General features: G+C 46.0%; 1 protein-coding gene across 1 annotated transcript in view; it reads right to left on the reverse strand.

Annotated features, from left to right (window-relative positions):
• Positions 1-665: 665 nt before the first annotated feature.
• LOC140203908 (uncharacterized) overlaps positions 666-17,704 on the reverse strand; it is a 62,186-nt gene continuing 45,147 nt past the window's right edge. Inside the window, exon 3 of the mRNA XM_072270044.1 lies at positions 666-857. The gene's annotated coding sequence lies outside the window, so the exon portion shown is untranslated. The remainder of the gene's footprint in view (positions 858-17,704) is intronic.

Consider the following 17,704-nt stretch of genomic DNA (forward strand, 5'->3'; position numbering starts at 1 on the left):
GAAGGTGTACCATGCTCTGCAGCTATTCCTATGCTTTTATGCAGCATCAGGGCAACCCCAAAGAAGAACACAAAACTGAGTCCATATGAAATGGTGACGGGGTGACCTGTATCACTACCGGGTGCTCTCGATCTGAGAGAAGCTGTTATGTCATGCATGTCAGATAGTTTAGTTGATTATTGTGCAAAATTAACACAAGCTGTTCAGTCTGCTGCTCAACAGGTTTCTGTTTGTTGTAGTGCTGCATCGGAATGAGGACACACCTTGATTCCTGGCGAGTGGGTCCTGGTGAAGGGAACACATGAGGAACCCCTGGGAGCTCGATGGGAAGGTCCTTACCAAGTATTGTTAATTACCAACTCAGCAGTTAATGTAGAAGGTAAAAGTAAGTGGATATATATTCCAACGACTGCAAGTGAGTTGAATTGACTCCAGATTAATACAAATACTGTGGGTAGGCTTCAAGCACAAATATAATTGAAACACTCCAGTTCCATCAGCTGCATAAGGCCAGGGAAGATAATCTCCAACCCCGCCAAATGTGGGAGCTTGAAGCAGAAGCTGCATGATCCGTTACCCCATTACAAATAAGTACCACGAAATAACAGACAGTACACCGTATACAATTAAACAATTTAGCTTTATTATTATTAAACTGACTACAGGGTTAGTAAAGAAAAAGCATAAAAAGAAAAGAGTCCATTTTACTGAATCAGTCGAATGTGCACAAGTTGAAGCTCATAGTTTCCCCTTCGCAGATCCTCCTTCAATCTCCCCAGGTTTCGTCAACTTATGGCCCTGCTCCGGGTCGAGTCCTACGACCTCTTCTCTCTGGCAGCTTCGCCCTTCATCTCCCGCTGAAGAAAAGACACAGCTCACACCGTGTCAGGCACACAACACGAAAACACACTCCCTTCATTGGACATCTCACATTTCAAAGCACCCGTTATCTCTAACCATAACCAAAATACAGCTTCCACAGAAAGACCATTACGTTAGCAGTGAAACCTTTCCCAGGGTGTTACATAATTATTGGACATTATGATCACAATCTGCATTTTTTGTGTTTATTTAAAAGTGATTACTCTGAATTATCTGATGTGAAACTGCCAGGGTACTTATAGAATGAAAAGTGGGAACTGTTGGAAACCACCATATTTTTAATAATACTTTTTATAAAATTTGTATTTCTTAACAAAGTTAAGTATTTTTTACATTATCTGGTGGGTCATCACCACTCACTGGCAGAAAGCAGTAAAGCAGCTAAACTAATGGTTCAGCACCTTTCTCATTTTTCTTTGGCTAAGTATCAGCACATTACCCATGTGATGCAGTTGTTTTAATTATGTAATCTACTAGCAAGCTTATTCTCTATCCAAGGAATTTTTTGCCTTGTTTATAAAATTGAGTGATCTTTTTTAAAGTGCCATCCTGACTTCTTTATTCTTTTTTCTATACAAGTCTTAGCATCGTTTCTCAGCTCCTCCTTTCGTTAGCTTTGTATTTATATCTTGGCAACACAGCAGTGGAAGCTGCAAGCAGTTTTAAACTCCTGGGAGTGCACATCACACACAACCTCTCATGGTCCACAAAACTCCTCCTAAACGGTAGAGATAGCTCACCAATGCTAATTTCTGACGAGGCTGAAGAGAGTTGGGATTTTGCAAATCCACACCCACATCATTGTACAGAAGCTCAGTAGAGAGCATTCTAATAAGGTGCATCACTGCTTGGTGATGCAAAACAAATTTCACAACATCTGCCAGTAACATTAAACCTGATTATGATTCTGATTCCTTTGGTATGGAAACTGAACTGCAGAGGATATGAAGGCTCTACAATGGGTAGGCAACACTGCTCAATACATCAGCCTACTTGCTGTCAAAGACATAGAAACAGAAAGGTTCTGAAAAAGGGCCAGTAACATCACGAAGAATCCCACCCAGCATGTGTCATGGACCATTTGTCCCACTCCTATCAGGGAGTAGGCTACACAGCATCCATGCCAGGACCACCAGACTCACAACCAGTTACTTTCCCCAAGCAGTAAGTCTGATCGACACCCCCACCCACTAACTCCACCGCTGCTTTATTATTTCCTCTCAGTCTCCTTATGTACAGCCTTGCAGCACTTTATGGTATACAATCAATCTACCTCTGAATATAAGCTATTTTATGTATTTATATTTATTGTGTTTTTATTATTATAGTGTTCTTCATCTTAATGTGTTTATTTTTGCTGCATCAGATCCAGAGCAACGATTATTACATTCTCGTTTACACTTGTGTACAGGAAATCACATTAAACTATCCCGAATCTTGAGACTTAGAGCCTTTGTGATTAGACATACCTTCACAGATGTTCTCTCCACTTCCTCCTTTCCAAACAAAATAATTCCAGCTGTTCCATTGTCTAACCAATGTCCATTATTCCTGGAATCATCCTAATATTCTCTCAGGGTGACTCATCACTCCTCTGATTCTGTGTCCTGAATTATGGATAATAAATACATTGGGATAATATAAAACTGATTCTCCTTTTGGCACAATCAGTTTTATATATGAATAGACATCATTGTTCCCTTCCCTCTTACATCCCGATTATCTGAGCTGTAAAGAGATTACTAACAAATGAGATGATGTCATCAGCAGGTTATCTGTACATTTTGGCTGTTCTTGCTGTGGAGATGGTGTGAATAATATATACTGTGCCATGAGTATAACTCTCACATCCTCGTGGCTGTCAGTGATACAGAAATAATCTTAATACTCCAGATTGTTGTCAGTGATATGATACTTGCACACCCAGACTGTTAGCTGGTTCGGGGTGGGGCTCACATCACTGTTGGTGTCTATGAGGTGGGTGAAATGACAATGTAGGAGCAGACATCTGTTTCCAAGTGCAGATGGTGCATGTCATAGAGACAGGAGCATTCCCAATGTCCTGAGTACAGTTGTCCTCCATTGTGCCAGAGACTGCAGTGTGGGAGTTGCTGTCACAGACTCTTCACTGCAGTGTGTGGTACATTTTGTAGATAGTATACACTGCATTCATGGTATATCAGTGGTGGGGGGAATGAACTGGGGTGTGGTTGGACAGACCATATACATCACCAAATGTGCCAGCACATGAGGTGCCAATGATCAAGTCTACACATCAGTAAGATAGCGACGGAGGCAGGGAATGGCCAAAGTACAGTCCCATCAGGAAGAGATCAGATCAAGCCTCTGCAGTCCTGCTACATGCAGCTGTGAGTGATGCTGGATCATTAAAAGCGAATGAAATGAGTCGACTCCAATAGAACCAACTTCCAGGAGGGTGGAGCCCAGCACATGAGAGCTGAAGACGAGGCATGAATGCTTTGTGATGAACTTCCCTCAGATACGGTATGAAACAGTTCAGATTAGATTTGGTCGGTTTATGGCCATGTGCACCAGGGTGAAATCAAACTCCTTCTTCACGTGAAGCTGGTAGAGCTGCCAATATACATGATGTTAGGAAATAAAATTATCAGCAAAGTAACAGCACAATGCTACAAGGATTGTTATGCAGTGTGAGGTAATGCCACAAAACAACACACTACAGTGACAGAAACAGAATAAAGAAGAGAATGATATGAAAACGTGGCAACACCACCAGGAAGGAGATGTGAAAGAGTTGATCAACTCAGTAGACTGATATCAAAGGGAAAAGATATTCCTCAGTCTGGACATTTGGGTTTTCCTGCTTCTCGACATTCTCCAGAAGGTAGCAGACTGAAAATGGAATGGTCAGCATGGTATGCATCCTCACACTACCACGAGTCTTCCTGAGTCAGTGCACCGTGAAGACAGACTGGATGGGAGGAATTAACAAGCCTCTGATGAACTGGGCTGTGTTTAGCACTCTCTTCAGGTACAGACTGTGGTAACTTCTACCTTGAAAAAGGCACACTCGACAACTTCATGTCAAAGAAGCAACTTTATCTCGAACGTCAAAACCGTTATGTACATACAGAAACTTTCACAACCCGTACGGAATGGCTGGGACACTATATACAAAACACACCGGAAGTAAAAAGAACGGAAGTAAAAACCCCCATTATCCTAATTAGTATTAAATTACTTTTAATAATGTTCACATTGCAACACTTCTCCTCCTTTAAATCCAACATCCCGAAATGTAAAAAGCTAGGAAATAAAAAAACAGTGGTGTTATTAACTTGCATACCCCTGAAAACCTATACTAGTATCTCAGCAACAGTTTATCAATATCACACCTCTGGAAAACATGACAGATTCCACATTCAATCTAACAACAACAAAAATAAACTGTCCGGTCAAAGATTCAGTCTGTCAGGAGGTTTAAAAGTGCGCTGCGATCTGCGCACTACCCCCGGTGACCCAGCAAGCATCGCTGGCGATGGCGTTCTGAGTGGGTCTGGTGTGGAAGGCATGAGCGGGTCTGTGTGTCTGCGTGACAATGTCCATTCTCTTCAGGGGGCCCTGACCCCTCTGCCAGCGTCTCGCCCTCTGGCAAAGTCACGAGTGGATATGCTTCCACCGTAGTCTGACTCACAAATGGAAACTCCGTGGAACTGTCTGCCTCTGAGCCGGTATCATGACGCAGGCGGACATGGTCCTGATGTCTGCGGAAAACACGCCCATCAGTCAGCTTAACAACACAGGAGACGGGACCACTCTGCTTAAGAATAACCCCAGGCAGCCATTGCTGATTGTTTCTCACATAGACATTATCATCTGGCTTTAACTGTCTCTCTCATGCATGTTGATCATGTCCCTCCTTCTGCTTTTCCTGCTTTCTCTCCACTTTCACCACGTCCGGGCGTAGCAGGTCCAATCTTCACTTGGGCCTACGCCCCATCAGCATCTCTGCTGGAGTGCGGGCAGTCACAGTCTGTGGTGTGAGGCGGTATTTAAACAGGAAATGTGAAAGCCGCATGCTAAGAGATCCCTCGTCATTCGCTTCAGACCTTCCTTCACCGTCTGAACAGCCCGCTCAGCCAAACCATTGGAGGCTGGGTGGAAAGGGGCCGTCCGAATGGGATGAATGTCATTCTGCTGCATGAACTCACTGAACAGCTCAGTGGTGAACGCCGGGCTATTATCAGTGACCAGAATGTCAGGCAACCCGTGGACTGCAAACACTTGCCTGAGTTTGTCTATGTTGAGGAGGCTGTATTGTTGCTCATGATGTGAGCTTCGATCCATTTAGAATGTGCATCTACCATTACAAGAAATATCTGCCCCATAAAAGGGTCAGCAATGTCCAAATGTAGCCTAGACCAAGGTGGTCTGGCCATTCCCATGAGTGCAAAGGAGCTGGTGGTGGCATATTCTGATTAGTCTGACACTGCGTGCATGATTTTACCTTGTTCTCCAGATCCTGATCCATTCTTGGTCACCAAACGTAGGATCTTGCAAGGCTTTTCATTCGAGACACTCCTGGGTGAGTCTCATGAATTTCCTCCACAATCTGTGAACGGCCAGGGGTAGGCACGATGACCCTCGCCCCCCAGAAAATGCAGCCATCCTGCAGACTGAGTTCTGTCTCGCGTTTGGCATAAGGCCTCAGTTCCCCTACTTCCACGTCTCTGGGCCAACCTTGTAAAAGAAAAGTTTTGACTTGGGACAGGACTGGGTCCGTCTCTTTACACTGCCTGATCTGACCGCCTTACAGGCGTCTCTGACAGCCTCTCCAATGAAAACACAGTCTCTGGAGGCACATATGTAGTAACAGGTGTCTCAGATAAAGGTAGTCGACTCAGTGCATCAGCATTTGCATTATTTCCACCCGCTCTGTACACTATAGTGTACTGGCAGGCTGACAAAGTAAGAGCCCAATGCTGTATCCTGGCTGAGGCTAGCGGTGGGATGCATCCAGTCTCACTGAACAGGCTCATCAGTGGTTTACATTCTGTATAAATTGTAAATACGTGTCCATAAAGGTACTGATGATAGCGTTTGACCGCAAAAATAATGGCCAGACATTCTTTGTCTAGCTGGGAATATCCCTTCTCCGCAGCTGTCAGGGTACGCGAAGCAAAACCAGTAGGCTTCTCTGAACGGTCCTCCATTACATGTGAGAGAACTGCCCCGACTCCATAGGGCGAGGCATCGCATGCAAGGGTGATCTCCTTGTCTGGGTCATAGTGAACAAGCAGCTTTGCTGAGTGGAGGAGTCTTCCACTTCCATGAAAGGTATCTCCTGCTCTTCTCTTCTCCCCACTGTCACTTAGTGTCATTGTGAAGCAGCTTATACAGTGGGGTCAAAACCCTGGAGAGGCCAGGAAGAAACTTGCCATAATAATTCACCATGCCCAAAAATGATCTGAGTTCTGTGACGGTCTTAGGGCTTGGGGCCTCCTTAATAGCTCTCACATTGTCCTCCACAGGGCAAAGCCCCTCAGCTGTAATCTTGTGTCGCAGGTAAGTCACACTCGATGCCAGGAAAATCTACCTCCATAGCCCCCGTGATCAAAATATCATCAAGGTACACTGCTACGTGCGGAATCCCCTGCATCGAAGTGGCCATTGTTCTTTGGAAAATGGCAGGGCTGGACGCCACTCCAAACACCAGGCGATTGTACTGCGTATTAATTGTGACGTACCCCTTTGAATCCTCACCGAGCAGCTGTTGGTAGGCGTGGCTCATGTCCAGCTTTGTGAACAGCTTACCTCCTGACAGGGTCGCAAACAGGTCATCCACCCGTGGCAATGGGTACTCCTCCAGCCTAGAGACCTGATTCACCGTAAGTTTATAATCCCCACATATCCTCACTGTTTCGTCTGTCTTAATACTGGAACAACGGGAGCCGCCCACCTTGAAAACTGGACGGACACAATAATGCCCAGCCTCTGTAAACATTCCAGCTCCTCCTCGACTTTGCCTTTCATGGCATAGGGCACCGACCTGGGCTTAAAAAAACGTGGTGTAGCCTCAGGGTCGACATGGAGTTTCACTGTCACGCCCTTCAGTGTTCTTAGCTCGTCCCTGAAAACGTCACTGAACCGCTGAAGAATGTTCTCTGTCGTGTGTGCATTTTTAATTTCATGCCAGTTTAGCCGGATTTTGCGAAGCCAATCGCGACCCAAAAGACTGGCCCCCTGCTCTTAGCTATCACTAGCCTGGCTTCAGCCTTCTGACCCCCGGCTGAAATGTCCACATATGGCACCCCTAAATGAGGTATGGACTGCCCCGTATAGGTCCTATGTTTGAGCGTTGACGGTCTAATGGGAGCAGGTTGGACCCCCATGTCCTCTTGTAGGTCTTCTCACTAATGACTGATGCAGTAGCCCCTGAATCAATCTCAAACTTAATGTCCTTTCCCCTGACAGTGACTGTGGCATAATATGGTTCAGGTGGCTCCTCATCTGTTTCCACTGCAAACATGTTGTCGGCACACGCTGCCTCTTCATCTGCTTCTTCTAGATGGTGTGTGGCTGCCTGAGCCTGTTAAGCTTTCCCCTGCCCAGGCTTAATCTTACCCTTTGAACTTCTGCACTTTTTAGCTAAATGTCCATTTTTGCTACAAGCATGGCAGACAGTGTCTTTGAACTTGCAATCATTTGCACAGTGCGTCCCTCTTCACCGGAAACATTTCACCCGCTTTACCTGTTTACCAGTCTCCCTCCTGACTTGGTGCACTGCCGCCGACTGCGACTCCCCATGCCCTTTCTGGAAATCCCTGACATTATTAGTAGCCATCTCCATACTTTGGGCAATCTCTAAGTCTTTCTTGAAAGTCAACGGTGGGGTTTCCCTTAACAGGCGGCGTTGTAAGCCGTCGTTATTAATGCCACATACCAATCGATCACAGAGCATATCATCCAACACCGCTCCGAAATCACAATGCTCCGACAGCTGCCGAAGTTCGGCCACGAAATTGGCCACAGACTGACCTGGCTTCCTGAAACGGCTGTGAAACGTACACCGTTGGACTATTACAGAAGGTTTCGGATTGCAGTGGTTCCCCACGAGCTTGACCAGTTCGTCATATGGAATATCCCCGCGGTTTCCGCGGTGCGGCTAAATTCCTTATGAGCTTGTACGTCTTTGCCCCACACACACTCAGGAGAATAGAGCGCTTCCTAGCCTCCTCAGTAATTCCATTCGCACAGAAAAAGTGTCGCAACCTTTCCTTGTACTCCGGCCAGTCCTCGTTTCCTTCCAGAAACTCACCGATAGTTCCAAACGTAGCCATCTGAAACGCGAAGCTCCCGTTCGAAAAACCTGCCGATACGTTCACAAAGCCAGTTCACCTCGTCGCCAAAAATATGTGGTAACTTCTACCTTCTACCTCGGCAGCTTCATGCCAGAGAAACAACTTTATCTCAAACGTCAAACCCGTTATGTATATACAGAGGCTTTCACAACCCGTACGGCATGGCGGGCACAATATATACAGAGCACACAGAAAGTAAAAAGAACGGAAGCAAAAAAACCTCATTATTCTAATTAGTATTAACTTACTTTTAATAATGCTCACACTACAACACAGACGGTCAAGAGCCGAGCAGCTGCCGTACCGGACTGTGATGAAACATGTCCAAGTGCTTTTCACGCGAGTCTGTAGAAATTTGAGAGATTCCCGGCATGCACTCGAAATCTCAGACACGTAACAAAAGGAATTTGCTAAAGAGCTTTCTTGATCACAACATCAACGTGAAGGGACCTAGTGAGGTTGCTGGTGATATGGGTGCGGGGGAACTTGAAGCTGTTGAATATTTCGACAGCAAATCTATCATTGAGTTGGTGCTGTACCTGGCCACGCATTTATGGGTCTACAGGGAGTAGGTCCAAACAAATGTTGGACCTCAGGGGTCAGTTCTGGGCCATTTGCTGTTTGTCATATCAAAGATTTGGATAAGAATGTACAATGCATCATTAGTAAGTTTGTAGATGACCTTGCAGCTGTGTACATACATCTATTGATGCTTCTGGACACAGCTTCAGTGATGTTCCTGGAATCATCGGGTGTTTCGGGTCTTTCAACATCATACAACTTCTTCCAGGTGACCCAGCCGGGGCTGATCAGGCCCCAGCTTGTGTCCAGATGGCTAGCTAATTATGACTCCATGGCTCCCGTCTTTTGAGCCACAGCCATCTTGAGGCCCTCTCTGCTGTATCCGTGGTACTGCAGATGGCTCTCCTCTTCGTCTCTCCCTCGATGCCCAAGATGCTGAAGGCTCTAACTGAAGAATGGGCTACGAATCCCCTACAACCAACCTCCACTGGGAGACACCTCACTCTCCATCCAGCCTGCTGACAGTTGCTGACCAGTCCTGTATACTTGGAGAGCTTCCTTTCAAAGGCCTCTTCTAAGCTATCTTCCTATGGGACTGTCAGCTCCAGCAGCACCACTTGCTTATTCGACTCAGACACTAGGACAATGTCTGGTCGCAGGGTGGTGGCTGCGATATGGTTGGGGAACTTCAACTGCCCTTCGAGGTCCACCAACAGCTGCCAGTCCCTTGCAGAGGTCAGAATGCCTGCAGATGTTCTTTTGTCAGGTATTGGCTGCTCCCCAGCTCTGACAAAGGCAATGGTCTGCTTGGGGGGTCGGGACCACTTCGCCCACTCAACTCCTGCGCTGACAGCTTCAGCGATGGTCTTCAGGACCTGATCATGCCTCCACCTGTACCGTCCCTCACCAAGTGCCCTTGCACAGCCACTGAGGATGTGCTCCAGGGTTCCTCGCTTGGAGCACAGTGGGCACGCAGATGACTCTGCCTTGCCCTATGTGTGCAGGTTTGATGGGCTTGGAAGCACATCGTACACTGCCTGGATGAGAAATTGGATGTGGTGTGGTTCGGCTTTCCAAAGATCAGCCCAGGTCACTTTCCTCTCAACCGCATTCTCCCATCTTGTCCAAGCTCCCTGTTGCTTCATTCCCACAGCCTTGCAGGCTTTCATCTCCTCCACTACTGCTCTCACCTCCTCCTGAACTAGACAACACCTTTCCTTCCCTCTGGTGTCCATCTGGGGAGTTGGAAAGGATCCTAGCCCAGCTCGGCCTCGTGTGACCACTCCCACCAGCCTCCTCTGACGCAGCCTCACCTCTGCCTCCTGAACAGCTTCCTCTGCCCTCCACTTCCTGCCAGTACTTACTTGGATCTCTGCTCTAGCCACCATTGGGTCACTTGAGTCCCTATACTGTAGCCCTTCTCTGGCTCTTGTTACCTTGAATTCTTCCTCCAAGGATTTGAACGGCAGTTGCAGTTTGTTGTGGTGTCCATAGAGTGCGATGCTGCTCAGGCTCTTTGGCAGCCCCAGCCACCTCCTGAGGTGGTTGCTAACCCTCCTCTCTAAGGTTTCGACTGTCGAGATCGGAACTGAATAGACGAGGAGGGGCCACAGGATTCTGGGAAGAATGCCATGCTGATACACCCAGGCTTTAAACTTCCCAGGTAGGCCAGACTTGTCCACAGATTTCAGCCAGCCATCCAACTCAGTGCAGGTTGCCTGAATGGGTGTTGTGTCCCTTAAAGAGTTGTCAAAAACTTTGCCTAGGCTCTTGACTGACTTTTCTGTGATGGTTGGGATGGCTGTGCCTGTGATGCTGAACCGGAACTTGTTCTCCACCTTCCCCTTTCCTCAGCACCATCGATCTTGATTTGGCAGGTTTGAAATGCATCCGGGCCCACTCCACCAGCTTTTCGAGCCCTTGCAGAATCCTCCGGCAGCCTGGGACTGTGAGGTCATCCATGAATGCCCTGATAGGTGGTTGCCATTGAGCGAATTCATTCTGGGCCATCTGCACTGTGGTTCAGCAGACTTAATGAGCATGTTCATGGCTAGGGAGAACAGTGTCACTGAGATAGTGCAACTTGTGATGATGCCGATCTCCACCTTGTGCCAGGTTGATGTAATTGCTCCTGAAGAGACCCTCATCCTGAAGTTGCTGTCTTAATTAGCGACAATGTCTCTGATTCTGCTGGGGACGTGATATTTGGTCAGTGTGAGCTGCCCCAGCTTGTATGGAATGGAGCCATATGCATTTGCCAGGTCGAGCCACAACACTGACAGGTTGCCCTTGTTCTCTTTGGCCTCCCTGATGAGCTGTGTCACCACACCGATGTGCTCCAGACAGCCCGGCATCCCTGAAATGCCACCCTTCTGGACTGATGTATCAGTATAGGTGTTCTTTGCTAGGTAGGTGCACAACCGGTTAGAAACTGCACTGAAGAAGATCTTCGCCTCGGCACACAGCAGGGAGATGATGTGAAACTGATCTATCTGGGTGGCATTTTCCTCCTTCGGGATCCACACCCCTTCAGCCACTCTCCACTGTTCTGGGATTACCCCCTTCTCCAAAAGGTTCTCAGGATCTTCCACAGATGCAGCAGGAGTTTGGGGCAATTCTTGTACACTTTGTATGAGGTGTTGCTTGGTCCTGGAGCCGAGCTTGCCCTTGCTTTGCGGACGACCTCTCTGACTTCCTTTAGTTGCAGCTCTGACATGTCGAACTGCACATCCGGTTCAGGTGGGTCGCACTCTCCCAACTCCTGCTCTCTTTCAGGATCATTATATATCTTTCTCAGATGTTGGTCTATGTCTTCCTGTGAACAGGCCAGTTTCCCACCGCGCTTCTCCCCCAGCAACTCCTTGGTGAACTTGAAGGGGTTGGCGATAAAGGCAGCACATTTTCGGGCCCTTTCACAACGCCGTCTCCGATGCCACTCTGCCCAGCGGAGGACCCTGATCTTCTCTCGTAGTATGCACATCAGCTGGGCCAAGCCAATGCGCTCCTCTTCTCCTGCCTCCTTGTATTGGGACTTCAGCGCTTTCATCTCCTGCCTGATGTTGTGGATCCTCAATGCTCTTTGGTCCTTCGAGTAAGATGGTTTGGAGCCTTCCTTCTCTTCCTCTCCGAACCGCTCAGCCGCGATACTGACAATAATTGTCGTCATGGCTTGCAGCTTCCTATCAACCCCTCCCTTCGCCGTTGCCTCCAGAATTTGGTTAACATCTTCATCAAACTGCTTCCACAGTGAAGTCATGTTAGCTGCAGACCATTTGATCGGCCTCCTGTTAGACTTCATGTTCGAGGGATTAGTTTGCAACACTTGGAGGTTCCAGGCACTATGGGGTGACTCTGGGCCTGGCCCCTCCTTCGTCTCACCAGGTCACCAGCAGAGTGAACTGTGAAGAAGACGATCAGACCTGACAGGAGTGTGTTGATTCACTGAGCAAATGGACAGAGCAGTAGCATCTGCGTCTCAATTCAGGTAAGTGTGAGGTGTTGCATTTTGGAAAATCAAAGCAACATGGGACTTTCTTGGTGAAGGTAAGATAGCTAATAATATCAAAAAGGAAACCAAAAAATTTTTTTTAGATATATAAAGAATAAAAGAGAGGTAAGAATATATATTGCACTGCTGAAAAATGATGTTGGAGATGTAATGGGGACAAGGAAATGGCAGACAAACTGATCAGTATTTTGCATTAGCCTTCACTGTGGAAGACACTAGCAGTATGCTGGAGCTTCGAGAGTGTCAGGGGCATAACTGAGTACAGTTGCTATTATTAGGGAGTGGGCGCTTGGGAAGCTGATAGGTCTGAAGGTAGATCAGTCACGTGGACCAGCTGGACTAAATCCTGGGGCTCTGAAAGAGGTAGTTGAATAGATTTTGGAAATATTAGCATTGATCTTTCAAGATTTAACAGATTCTGGCATGGGTCTGGAGGACTGGAAAATTCCAAATGTCACTCCACTCTTCAAGAAGGGAGAGAGGCAGAAGAAAGGAATTTATAGGCAGTTCGACTGGACTCAGTGGCTGGGAATATGTTGGACTCAATTGTTAAAGATGAGATTTCAGATTACTTGAAGGCACATGATAAAATAGGCTGTAGTTCGCTTATTTGCTTAAGGAAAAACCTTGCCTGACATTCTGTAGGAATTATTTGAGGAAATAACAAGCAGGATTAACAAAAAGAAATCGGTAGATATTGTGTACTTGGATTTTCAAAATGCCTTTGACAAGGAGCCAGAAATGAGACTGCTTAGCAAAACAGGACCCCGTGGTATTATAGGAACGATACCAACATGTATAGAGCATTGGCTGATTGACAGGAGGCAGAGAGTGGGAATAAAAGGAGCCTTTTATTCCCACTGGTTGGCTGCCAGTGACTAGTGGTGTTGATGAAGCAGGGAGGTTGCAGAAGGACTTAGGCAGATTAGGAAAATGGGCAAAGATAGAATACTTTGTCGAGAAGCGTTAAAGGCATGCACTTTGGTAGAAGCAATAAAAGCATAGGCTATTTTCTAAATGGGCAGAAAATTCAAAAACCCAAAGTACAAAGGGACTTGCAGTCCTCATGCAGGCCTCTCAACAGGTTAACTTACGGGAGTCAGTGGCGAGGAAGGCAAAGACAATATTAACATTTATTTCAAGATGACTGGAATATAAAAGCAAGCATGTAATGCTGAGGTGTTAGAAGGCACAAGTGAGGCCTCGCTTGGAATATAGTGTGCAGTTTGGGGTCCTTTATGTGAGAAAGGATTTGCTGACATTGGAGAGGGTTCAAAGGAGGTTCAAGAAAAGGATTTTGGGACTGAATGGCTTATCATATGAGGAGTGTTTGATGGCTCTGGAACTGTACTCACTGGAATTTAGAAGAATGAGGGGGATCTTATTGAAACCTATTGATTGTTGAAAGGCCTAGATAGAGTGCATGTGGACAGGATGTTTCCTATAGTGGGGAAACCTAGGTCTCGAGGGACAAACTCAGAATAGAGGATTAGAACAAGATGAGGAAAAATTTCTTTAGCCAGAGGGTGGGAAATCTGTGGAATTCGTTGTCACACTTAGCCATGGAGGCCAGCATTTTGAGTGTATTTAAAGCAGATGTTGATAGATTCTTCATAATTCAGGTTGTGAAAGGTGACGGGCATAAGGCAGGAGAATGGGGTTGAGAGGGAAATGGATCAGCCATGACAAAATGGCAGAAAAGACTTGATGGGCTGAACAGCCAATTTCTGCTCCAATGTTTATGGTCTTATAGTTCACTGAAAGTGGAGTGACAGATAGACAGGGTGGTGAAGAAATCTGTTGTTATGCTGGCCTTCATCAGTCAGAACATTGTGTAGAAAGGTTGCTAACACATGGTGTGATTGTAGAAGGCGCTGGTGAGGTTGCATTGGGAGCATTGTGTTCAGTTTTTACTCACCCTGCTGGTGCATTAATGTTATTAATTTGGAAAGAGTGCAGAAAAAAATTACAAGGATGTTGCCATGACTGAGTTAAAGAGAGACATTTCTGGGCAAGGACTTTCCTTGGAGTGAACATACAGAGAATATAATTTATATCTTGGAGTCACAGTCACTGTGGAGAGTCAACGTAACAGTGAGATGAGATACTTCCTGCTACTGTAGTTGTTTATTAAATCTCTAACAATCTCTAACTTCCTCAGCTTGGTGAAAACCTTTGACTTGTATGATACTGAGTGATGATTTTATAGAGATGCATAAAATCAAGAGCACCTTGGATAGGAAAATTTTCTACAAAATGTTGGCAAGCTGACTAGCGTGGATGGACATCTTGGTCGGCATCAATGAATTGGGCAGAAGGGCCTGTTTCCATGATCCTTAACCCTCTGACTCTACAAACACAAATGCAATTTACAGTGGCCAATTAACATACCAACAAGTATGCATTTAAGATGTGGAAGGAAGATAAATTTCAATGTGACAAATTCATCTGAAGCGCTTCTGCAGACTCAGAAACTCCTGATGCTCTGGAATCCTCCCGTGCACTGTTCCACCCACATCCTCCACCCTCTCAGTCTGACTGATACACTGACACCCAGTGGCTGTCGGTTAGTATTACAACAGTCAGTTTGACTGAAGCCTGAATATTTGGAGGTGTTCCTCTGACCCCCAGTGCTTACAGTTTATCACTGCAAGTTAACAAGTTCTTCCGGTCAAATTGTCTTGAATCCAGACACAAGAGCCTGCAGACGCTGGGATCTGGAGCTGCACAAAATCTACTGGAGGAACTCAGCAGGTTGAGCAACATCGATGGAAAGAAACTGTCGAATCCCTGAATGAGGACAGTCCACATCAGCATCTGGGTTACAACAGACAGAATGAAATTACTGAAATAAAGAAAACCTGCTCATGTCGCAAATCAAGAGGAAAAGTTCTTGCAAGCACTGGACAGGCAGAATACATTATACATCTGTAGTTAAAGGAATGAAATGGAGTGTCGGTGAGTAGACTATATACATCTTCAAATGTGCCCATTCATGGATGTCAACGATCAAGTCAACACAACTGTAAAATAACAAAACCAGAGTCCAATGAACAAGATCTCAGGTCAAAGCTCTATTGAAATCACCCTGTAAATGCAAATTATTGCGAGGTAATGATGCATTGACAGAAAAAGCCAATGAGAGAAAGCAGGTATTGTATAAAATGTCCTATCAGTGAGATACTAACTGATGTATGAAAACCTTGCCCTTTGCCTGTCTCTCACTTTCAATATGACATATTAATCTGCAGATTCCTGTAGTCCCAGTACCTCCTGCCACAGTGTAATCTTCCTGTGCATTGTTTCACCCACGCAGTCCAGTAGTGTTTCTGTACCTGACTGTTACACTGACACCCAGAGACTGTCAGTTACTATTACAGCAGCCAGTTGAACTGAAGGCTTAATATCTGGAGGTGATCCTCTGACTCCTAGTGGCTTCAATTATTATTGCAGAGTAACAAATTGTTCGAATCAAATTGGCTTCAGAAAAAATTGGCATCTGAACTCCAACAGGAAGAATGAAATCATCACTGACGGACAAATAACTACACATGTTGCAAATAAGAGTTAAAAACTACCGAAATTACAGGACAGCCACTATCTGTGGAGAGAGAAACAAACTAATATCACAAACTTTTCACCAGAGCTGAGGAAATTAGATAGTTTAAGATTGAAAACTAAGTACTGTATCAGAAAAAGATCCATCTCACTGTAACCTCCACTGTCCACGATGACCAGAAGACCACGGCACTGCTGCTTGACCCCCTTAAAATATGTTTGGCAGAAATAAACAAAGGATGGTGAGCTGCCTTAATGACTATCATCCAGAAGTACTTACCTCTATGGTGAGGAAGTGCTTTGAGAAATTGGTTATAGCTGGAGTTAACTCCTGTCTCAGCAAGGGCCTGGACCCCTGCAATTTGCCTATGCGATCTCAGTGGCTCCTCACACGGCCTTAGATCACCTGGACCATACAAATACAAGTACCTGTGTCAGGGTGCTGTCTATTGACTACAGATCGGCATCTAACACAATCACTCCTACAGTTCTGATCAAAAAGCTCCGGAACCTGGGCCTCTGTATCTCCCTCTGTTACTGGATACCGTGTGCAGATTGCAAACAGCATCTCCACCTCACTGACAATCAACTGGCACACCTCAGTGCTTAGCCCACTGCTCTACTCTCTCTACACGCATGACTGTGTGGCTAGGCACAGCTCAAGTGCCATCTATACATTTGCTGATGATACAGCCAATGTTGTCAGTATTGCAGATGGTGACGAGAGGGCATGCAGGAGTGAAATATATCAGTTAGTTGGGTGGTGTTGCTACAACAACCTTGCAGCCACTGTCGGTAAGTCCAGCGAACTTATTATGGACCTCAGAAAGGGCGAGGGAGCACACAACAGTTCTCATAGAGAGATCAGAAGTGGAAAGGGTGAGCAATTTCAAGTTTGTGTGTCCATATCTCTGAGAATCTAACCTGGACTCAACATATTGATGCAGCTACAAAGAAGGCATGACAGCTGCTGTATTTCATTGGGAGTTTGATAAGATTAGGTATGTTATCAAAAACACTAGGAAATTTCTACAGATGTACCGTGGAGATCATTCTCACTGGGTGCATCACCGTCTGGTATCATTGGGGCTACTGCACAGGATTGAAGTAAGTGGCAGTGAGTTGTAAACTTAGGCATCTCCATCATGAGCACAGCGTCCGTAGTATCCAGGACTTCTTCAAGGAGTGATGCCTCAAAAAGGCGGTGTCCATCATGAAACTGCAGAAACAATGTAAGGGCTCATTCTGTTCATTTACATTCTCTCAGGGTGTTTACCCTCTCTGCTCAATAGGGACGATTCATTTCTTCATCACTGACTTTAGTTCGGCATTCAATACTGTGATCCCCTCCAAGCTGATTGCCAAACTTCGCCAGCTTGGTATCAGCTTATCCCTCTGAAATTGGACCTTGAACTTTCTGACTAACAGACCCCAATCAGTTAAGTTAGACAACCTCTCCTCCTCCACTCTCACCCTGTGTGTCTCAGGGCTGTGTGCTGAGCCCTTTTCTGTACTCCCTTTTCACCTATGACTGTGTTCCTGTAAGGTTCTAACTCCATAATCAAGTTCACAGACGACACCACGGTGATTGGCCTGATCAGAGGAGATGACAACATTCATGTCCCCATCTGCATCAATGGAGCTGTAGTGGAGCATGTATCAAGCTTCAAATTCCTTGGTGTCCACATTTCCGATGATCTCACCTGGTCCCTGAACTTCTCCATCCTGATCAAGAAGGTGCAACAGTGTCTTTATTTCCTGTGGAGCATCAAGAAAGCTCACCTCTGACCCAGGATACTGACGGACTTTTACTGCTGTACCATTGAGAGCATACTCAGTGTGGTATGGCATTTGTCCTATATCAGACCGCAAAGCATTCCATCGGGTGGTG

The sequence above is a fragment of the Mobula birostris genome, chromosome 10 (genome assembly GCF_030028105.1).
Source record: "Mobula birostris isolate sMobBir1 chromosome 10, sMobBir1.hap1, whole genome shotgun sequence".
NCBI lineage: Eukaryota > Metazoa > Chordata > Chondrichthyes > Myliobatiformes > Myliobatidae > Mobula > Mobula birostris.